The sequence below is a fragment of the Corapipo altera genome, unplaced genomic scaffold (genome assembly GCF_003945725.1).
Source record: "Corapipo altera isolate COAL_440 unplaced genomic scaffold, ASM394572v1 44, whole genome shotgun sequence".
NCBI lineage: Eukaryota > Metazoa > Chordata > Aves > Passeriformes > Pipridae > Corapipo > Corapipo altera.
In genome coordinates, this window is record NW_020884880.1 from 1735832 (window position 1) to 1745318 (window position 9487).

General features: G+C 37.5%; 1 long non-coding RNA gene across 2 annotated transcripts in view; it reads left to right on the forward strand.

The window, feature by feature from the left end:
* LOC113945140 overlaps positions 1-8583 on the forward strand; it is a 49217-nt gene extending 40634 nt beyond the window's left edge. The window contains exons 4-5 of one of the 2 annotated variants that reach the window (XR_003526962.1): positions 1553-1585; positions 8478-8583. This is a non-coding gene — a long non-coding RNA (uncharacterized LOC113945140). Of the gene's footprint in view, positions 1-1552; positions 1586-3584; positions 4485-8477 lie in introns of those variants that run through there. The other variant, XR_003526961.1, reaches the window with a different exon arrangement.
* Positions 8584-9487: the final 904 nt, after the last annotated feature.

A 9487-nucleotide genomic window follows, 5' to 3' on the forward strand; every position in this document is an offset into this window, starting at 1 on the left:
CTTACTGTAGTTTCAGACTGTAAAGCAACAATTTGCAATGCTGAAGATATTTCCTTTTGGAATACTAATCCAGAATCTCCTTTTTTTTTCTTGATTTAAGAATATTTTAATTGGAAAGATTATATTTTTTTTTAGTTTGCTTAAGCAAGCGGTTTTCTTCTAAAATACCCAGATTTCTGTTAACACAGTTAAATGCTTCATCTTCCTTCCTATGCACATACACGTCATGTCTGGAGCAAAGCAAAACACGAACCACATGTTTCATATAAACAGTTAGATGTTTTGCATATAGATGGTGCTCAGCTGGAACAACTATAAAGGAATAAACCAGAAGGAAACAGTAGGTGAAAGACTCAGCATTTTAGTAAGAAAGCAGGAACATAAGCAATTAATCATTAATATGGAAAAAAGTGGATGGCAATAGGAGGAGGAAAGTAGTTACTACAAGAGAAGAAAAGATTTGGTTAAACTTCCATTTGAGGTGAGCCTCACTCAACCACAGTTTGAGTCTTGTTTAAAATATACATCCAGGGCCACACTCTGCCTTGACAGAACCAGTGTCAAGTCCTAAACATTCATTTTCCATAGATATGAGTAAGAAGAGAATTTGTTCTTTCATCATTCCATAAATTTGCTGAATGTGTTGTTTATATTTCAAGTGTTCAGAATTAAAGACAACAGTATAACTCAGACAGAATTTTGTTCCTAATTGCATCTGGTAAAACGCAGAGGAACTCTCTTAAAATAAACTCAGATACCTAATTTTGTTAAGTAAACTTCAGTAGAGTGACATAGATTTATCATTGTGTAACTCAGATCAAAAGCTAATTCAGCCAAAAGCAGTATCGAAGTGAGTAGTGCCAGACTTGTCAAGCCTCATACTTCACACACAAGACATCCATCTGGCTCCATCTTGCTCTCTTCAGTGTGGTGTTTCAGTCTCAGGCGACCACACAACAGCTCCTCAGCTTCCCTCCAGATCGGGGATCCAACATCAGATACATATGTTTAGACTGCTGACAAATTAAGTTTGGCAGATGGGGTCCTGGGTGGGGAGGGAGGGATGTTGGAGCATGATCCACAGCCAGGAGCGATTGCTGTTGAGGGAGATCCCACCCTCTGAGTCCCTCAGGTAGGCAGCAGGTCCCCAGCTGCAGCTTCACACCACCATCTCTTCCCCACATCATCTTAAGCCCCACATTCCCTCTAAAAGCAGAACAGTCCTGTAAAACCAAAACTAAGCTCTTAAACTTGATGATAAAAATATCTAAAGGAAATTACTTCAATGATTCTCATTACAATGGAAAGTTTGCTAAACAGAACCTCAGGTTGACAGGTAAGCTGTCACAGGAGTAAGAAATTTTGCATTTTCTTAATGTTTTGTGGAACATGATAGTTCATAACTATTGTTTTCCATAGTGATCACCATGGCAATGCACTATCAATTCAGTGGATAGTCTCTGTGAGATGTGTTTTCTTCCTAAAAAGACAAGAAAACTAAACACTGAACATTGCTAAAGAATGATAAATGCGTATTCTTTTTGTTTTCTAGGCTAGCAGTCACATCCAGGCTGAAAAATAAGAGGTAAATGAAAACAAAAAGGTTCTGAGAAGGGCAATCCCAGTACATTACATAAACATATATTGCAACGTTTTTAGGTCTTCTTGTAATGGTGCATAAAAAACAAGTGCTGCTTTCTGAAAAGCTTTTGTAATATCTACCTGATCAGTGGAGATTCTATTGTTGATTAAATTGCTAAACAAAATATCCACAGTGATAGACATGCTACTTTATTTCCTACAAATGGAAAAAAAAAAGAAAAGGACAATGAGATTCAGCATTTGACTTGCTCCAGGCTAGAAAAAGGTTAAGAGCCAGATTCTGTCTCCTTTTTGCCAGGCCTGGGAAGAGAGGGGGCTGGGAGACAGGGTAGGGGGTCAAAGCACAGTGAACTTCACTTACTCTTTTATCTCCCTCTTTCATCCATTATCTTCATCACCCAAGTGAAATTGTCTCTTAAGGATAATTAGGAAGCAGTTTAGTTTAGAGCAGCCCTGCCTGTGGCTGTCCTGAAACAAATGGTTAGAAGAAGAAGAATAGAAAATACCCTCATTTTTTTTCTAACATGGAAGCACATGGGACTTAATGAAAAATATACAGAATTAAAACCAGAGAAAGTCCAAGATTTCCTGACTCCTGGTTCTGTCTGAAACCCCTTATTCCTCATTCAGGCATAAAGGTACTTCAGAGCCTCATTTAAACTAAAAGCTCTAATGGGATTCCCTACCAGATAAGGGTATAGGTCCGTGGACTACAAATTAGGAAATAAAAATTACTGAAATTCAGCAATGATCAACTTTCTAGTTCACTGTCAATACCATGAAATAGATTGAAAAAACTGTTTGAAGCTAAATCATAACAAGCCTTTTTTCAATTTTCCTCAAAAAAAAAAAAATATAACTTCTGAGGAAAAAATACTTTGTTAAACTTTTTTATTTGAGTGTTCTTCTGACTCTTAAAGAAAAAGAAAACTTCAAGATGATAAAAAGATACATGTCAGGTAGTCTGCATCTTACTGATGCATCTTACTGATCTATCAACAGGCTGGGAAATATGTGTAGTGACAAAAGGAAGCAGATGTGCTCTTAATCCTCCTAAAGTGAACTATGGGATGGGTATCCTCAATCATCCAGAATGGTTTCTCTGGTGCCCTTATGTCTCTTGGTAAAGGCTGAACAGAGTATTTGTCATGGAATCAGGTCTTCACTCAGGATTTGTGTATTTTTTAGTCCTTTGATCATATGTCTCATATATTACCTTAACTGAACCTTCATGGACTTCTGAAGACAATCATTGCTTTCCATTTTTCACCAGAAAGAGCTACTGGCACGAGCAATCATCCCTCTCTGCAAGCACTCCTCTTGAAATGCAGGAAGTCACTCACCCAGCCTACTGACAGACAAGTAAGATACAGGAGGTACCAGATTCAGGCCATTTTCAAAGAACAGTTGTTAAATCTTCAGTTCTTCTTGTTGATTGCAAGCTTATTTAATCTTTCACTGGTCAGATCCAAGAGAGGTGAGAAAACATCTTTAATGCCAAAAAGGGAGTAATGTTTATTGCACCTTGTTCATGACCATGGTTTGTGTAACATGGTGTGCAGAGGGCAGTCACTGAGCTCTGCTTGGCACTCTCTCCAACACTATGTATATGAGAGCTTAAGGCAATCTTAGCCTATTTTTGAGACAGGAAAGCTGCCTTTACCAGTTTTCAGTGAAAGTGGTGTCCTATTTCATCAGCACGTAGAGGAGAAGTAGCCATGCTTTGCTAGAGAAGCCGAATGTCCCACCCAAGTATCTGAAAACAGCAACAAAAATACCCCTTGTATTTAAACACAATATGCATTATGGATCCAACTCCCTTGGAAACAGGAGCCTTTGGCTCTTGTAGGAAGCACAAGACTGGAGAGCAGGTCAGTGCAGTCATCAGTGAGCTTTCTTCTTATTGTGAAGAAAGTATGAGCTAGCTCTTCTATCAGCAATTTTCTCCTGGAGTGAGCCCTTTATCATTGTCTATTCTGCAGATTCATCAGAACAAGAAGAGAATACAGAGTCAGGACATTCTGCACTGCAGCAAACCCAGACTGACATTTAACTACTGCTCTAAACTCCACCAGAGCCAAGACACACATTCAGAAATTCGGAGGTCTATAAATGGTTCATTTCCTCTGTACACATAGTGCCTTTGACAAAACAGTACGTGTAGTGCAGTATAGCAACCCTCTTACCTTGACTGAGAAAGCAGTGTAGCTTTTGTTTGAACACAACCTCCTTTGCAAGGTATTTACAAGTATGGTATATTAGATTGATCACAGGACAAAGCATTGTGCACCATCACACAAAAGGCTATAAGTCTTTTGCTCATAGGAATTAAAAAACACTGGGCAAGTGATTACTTATTAATATCACATAATGAGACAGACAGAGCTCTGGCTGAGGCTCAGGTCTCTTGCCACCCAGATCCATTGTAAATCACTAGGCCGCTTTTCCTACAATCAGATTACTTAACCTTTGCATGTCTCATTCTCCCCCAAAATAAAACAATGTGCTATAATACTCCTTCATCTTTCATTGACGTAACTGGAGTGCTAAACATTCATAGCACACTTTGAAAATGTAAGATACTCCATAAGAAAGAAAAAAACTGGTGATGGTTTAGTGCTTGTTTATCTGCAGGAAAAACAAAATTATGCAGTAACGACTGCAGGCACCTTCCACAGAGGTGGTACCATAGGAGTCTTCCAGATCAGCTCAGGATAGACAAAACTAATTAATTCATTCTGTGACACTTTTCAGCTCTGGAACTGGACCCAGATGAACTAATATAGATGATTGCCATGATTTGACAACCTTCTTTACACAGCTAAAATGTTCACTGACAAAAGGCAGTGTTTCATTGTGCTAACTAGAGAAAATTGGATGTTTCATATAAAATTGACCTGTGACTCAGGAGTTCTGAATTCAGCTGCCATCTCTACTACATATTCCTGTAGGACCTTGAGCTAGTCAAGTGTTCTTTCCATTCCTCAGCTCCCCATGTGTAGCTATTTCACTAGCAAAGCTGCTGGGATTGACAAAGGAATTGCTGGAAAAAAACCTACAGTAAGTATTGTGGATTGTACATGATTATCAAGGCATAAGTGACATAAAATCTATGGCTCTGTATCTTCTAGATAGAAAGCCTATGCAACTGTTCAATCTTGCAAAGCTAAAAAATTCAGCTGGTTCTATTTAACATTTTCCTAAGCATCCAATTTCTTCTTTCCCTTAGCTGCTGAAGTTTTGTAATTAGAAAACATTTTGTTCTCAAAGTCTTGCCATGCTTTCATTACCATGTTTTTTACAAGCTAAGTGACAGAGGAGATAAATGAAGGCTCAGCCATCTGTGGTAAAAAAAAAAAAAAAAGCAGTTAAAAACTTCTTAACGATTGGGCATAAAAGCAGCAAGACAGATGATTATCTAGTGGTTACTTCCATTAAGTGGTCCTGAAGGATAAACATTTCAGGAAAAATAAAAAAATATTATATTATCCCTCAATCATTTAATTTGTTTTATGAAATAAAAACACTCCCTTTTCCCCATCCCCTTTAATTTCCATATATAACCCTCCAAGTCAACTACATAGGTATAGACAATGCCAAGGAAATATCACCTGATATTATACCTGATAGGTATAAGCCATGATGAATACGAAGACTACAGCAAAGTTATAACATCATTTACTAGTAATAAAACCAAAATTTAAATTTTATCTTGTTTACTGAATTGCCAGAAATTAAATAGCACATTTTCACCGAAACAAATTTTCTGTGTAGCTATATATTAAATATACTCTTGGACTTTCAAATTAGCTACTCACTGTATTTTATAATTCAGTACTGATGTTTAGACTAAATTTTAGTGTTGCACTCACCCCATCTAGCTGCAAGCAGCAGGAAGGCCAGTTAGACAAAGACAGAACTACCCTCATGAAAAGGAGCATAAATCTGGATTAACTAAAACACAGAATCTTACTTTTTACAGAAATAAAGTTTAAGACATTTTGAGTTGTGATCACTCAGTACTGGTTAACAACCCACTGAGAATATATTCTGTTGTGTTTCGCTAACAGAGTTGTGGCACTTCTGCACTTTACAGAAAATTTATGTCAGAAAAGCATTCTTAAAGGTGCTGAGAAGTTTAGAAATGTAGAAACTAAAATTCTTTGAGAAACTTCAGTAATTTCTTTAGTTTGCATGCACTCTCTTTCAAACTGTTATCAGTACAATAATACGCTATCTTCCCCTGTGGAAAAATAACCAAAATGCTGATTACCAACTTGTTGATCTCAATTCTCATCTGCTTACACAGCAGCACTCTCCATATCCTCTGCCTATCTCAGTCTCCTTGAGAACCACATAGTCCTTGCCCCTGGGCACATGGAGAAAGGTTCCTCTGCCCATTTTATAGAATCATAGATCACAGAATATTCTGAGTTGGAAGGGACCCACTAGGATCATCAAAGTCCAACTCCCAGCTGAGTAAGTTTTAGCAAGACTTTTATTTCCAGACAATGTTTCTTGCTAAGAAAGAATTCAACAGAGCTGCTCTTTCCTTTCCCTTGTCTCATTTGTTCTCACTGCCACACAAAGGGAATGAATTAATACAGAGCAGGGGAGAAAGGAACAGAGAGCATGGCAGAAGACTTGAGAATGAGCATGGTTAGTATACCTGCAGGAATAGGTTTTGACATGTAAAAGGGGCTCAGGAATAATGGACACACTGGCAGTAAGCCAGGTACAAAACAACTGTGTTTGTACAAACTAGCTGTATATTTACTTCTGCCTAGTAAAAGGTTATAAGTTTCCTGTGCTTTTGTAGCACATTATTGGTCATTTGTAGATGGTGTAAGGAAGAAATCATTTGCAGTGAAACAAAATACTGGCAGGAGGGGAGGGGAGGAATGGGGAGGGATAGAATTTCAGTTAATAAACTGTAAATGCATAGCTTCAAATAAAAATTTAGTAAATAGCAATCAATAGTGAAAGCATTATTTTTTTTTGCTTAAAAGTTTCCTTTTGTGAAAGAACAGAAATAACTTAATGGGTTGCTGCGATTAGAAATCAATGAAAATTTTTTTAAAGTTTTTCTTGTACATTAAAGAGAGGCCTAAATTTAAGATAGACCCAGCAGTTAATCAGGACCTAGACTGCCATCATATTTTCAAGAAAACAAGAATAAAAAAGGAAGCTGAGTTTAGGGAATCCATTCATAAACTCGACAGCAGAAAAAAAGCTTGCTGACACTGAGAAAAAGCAGAGACAGACTGTAAAACCACATCTCCAGAAATCCCTTAAATGTGATAGTGCATGCAGTCTGGTGGTCTGTACAAGTGAGAGAGAGCAGAGAAACAGGAAATCAGGGACAAAGATAAGACTGTAAACCAGCAAACTGCAATGAGTTCCACATAGAGCCTAGAGAGTTAATAAAATGCCCACTGCTGTTCTCATACTTTTGGGATAGTTTCACCTGTAAGAAGACTAAAGAACTGATAATTTTACTATTCATCATAATTTTTTAAAACTGTGCAATCAGTCTTTGTTACTAGTGGTAGTTGCAATACAAGAGTCTCATTGGTTTACTTATGCATGCTGTGCCATGAAAGTCAGCTGAGTTGCTCCATCCTGTGTTAGGAATGAATTTGTGCTGTTGCTAACGAGTAGGAGTCTGTGACTGCCTCATTTCCCCCAGTGTGTGAAGATCTCACAAGAGCCTACTCTCTCAACATTGGTGATTTCTGCTTCAAATCAGCCTTGAAAATTCCTTCTCCTACAAGTCTTGTGCTAAATGAATCAATAGTGCACTCTGTACTTTGTCTTTTAAATGTGGATTTCAGAAGCTTAGCAGGAAAATAGAACTCAACAGGAACTACATCTTTTATCATTAATAACTGTATTAGTTCCTCTTTCCATTCTCCCCCTCTTGCTTGTTTCCATAACATTAAGAGTTATATCGAGTCAATCCCGATTGCAAATTCTTTGAGACAATTTTCCCAGTTTTGTTAAATACCAGCCATGTTTTGGGAAGCTATATTAAAAATTAGTGTCAGCATGAGTCTATCTAACAAAGTGTACACCCAGTCCTCTTAGCCAAAGATGCCATCCTTCCTTGGGGTGTCATGCAGACCCACAAAACTTGATTAAATTTGTCAGCAGTGAAGTCTGATAAGGTAAAATAATAGTTTGTAGCTTCTTGTACAGCTATAACAGAATTCCAGCTGGTGGCAATTCTCCTTCTGTTCCAGGTTTCCTCCAAGTGAAACAACATTTTTAAAACAAATAATTTTAAGGGAGCATATGGCATATATATAAAAAAAAAGTCTAAGGCATCAAAAGCCCAAAGCAATTTTTATTTTGACTGCCAAAGAAAGATTTAAAATTTCTTTTTGGCATTGCACAGAAAGGGACCATTGTGAGGCTTTTAGCAGCACTTTCTCTGTCCCCCCTTCATCCCAGAAATCTAGCATTAATAATTAAAAGTCTTTAAAAAATACCATAAACACAGGATTTGGGTGCCAATGTTTCAGGTCTATTAACATGAAACATTTGGAATTCCTTTTGCCCTCTAAGTCATCTGTGGCAGGAGCCACTGAACAGGTCGTTTTGCTTGTTTTGCCCTGGCTGCCAGTACCTCAGCTAATCTAGAACATTTTTAACCCATTCCTTTGGACAGCAATTTTCAGGCAGGCTCCTTAAGGGAAGTGAGAGTTGGATTTCTCCTGCTCTTGCAACTAGTTTTTCAAGGGCTTCTCTCAGATAGGAAAGTTCCATCTTATCTTAAACTAGTCACCTCTTCTGAGGCAGATTTATAACTAGCAAGTTTTCAGCTGACGTACTATATTTGAGTCTGTTCTTAAATTTTGTTTTTCTGATTTCAGATTATGTCAGGGAGAAGCTAATTGTGCATTTATTTGACTGAAAATCAGGATATTGTTTTCTACAAGGACTCTACTTTCAACATCTTACAGCAATGTTTATGTGCCATTCACATGTATCATTCCCAATAATAGCAAATTTATTATTTGGCAAAATTGAGATGTGTTATTTTTTTACAAACTATCATGTTGGTTTCTATTTATCTTATTATTACTCTTTCTAATGTGGGGAGAGGAAAGAAAATAAAGTGAAATTATCACGTCCCTTCTGAAAGAATCTTTCAAGCACCACTCATTCCTCTCTCTACAGTAAATTGGATCTTCCTGAATAGATAAACTTATATCTCAGATGATCTGGTAGCAGAGAGGATTTACACTCCTATAGTTCATGTCTGCACACTTCCTGTATATGAAAACATGACCTCTCACTACGCAGTGTAATGAAGTCAAGTAGTTGACATTGTTGTCTTTTTAATTCCCTCTGTTACTGGGCTCACAGAGCTTCAGGAATGTAAGAAGCTTAAGAAACACTGAAACGTCTACAAATAGGAGCAAGTCTCAAGACAAGCCCAGGTCAATGTCTAAAGTATACTGAAAACAAGGACACCTGCTTAGCAGAAGCAACCAAATTAAAACAAGTATTTCTGTCAGCAGCAGCCTCCCACAAAATGCATAGAACTCTGGTAGGATGTTGAAAACAGCCTCACCTTCAAATTTATCAATATTCTCATAAAGTCTCTGTTCTGCCACTGAAGAAAGAGAAGGATTCTCATCTCTATTGAGAAAAAATTTTTTGTAAGGAAATTTCTAAAAGTTCACACAGACTGCAAATTCTAATGCACTTGACTGCAAATTCTACCATTTTGGGAGTTCTGTGATAACTCATCTCTCTCTCATTTTCAGCTCGAAAAGTATTTTCAGTGAAAGACACAATGGCTGATCTAGACCAAATAGGTACATTATGTGTTAGATCGTTTCCCAGAAACTATATGTTTCCTCATATTTGTCCTGGT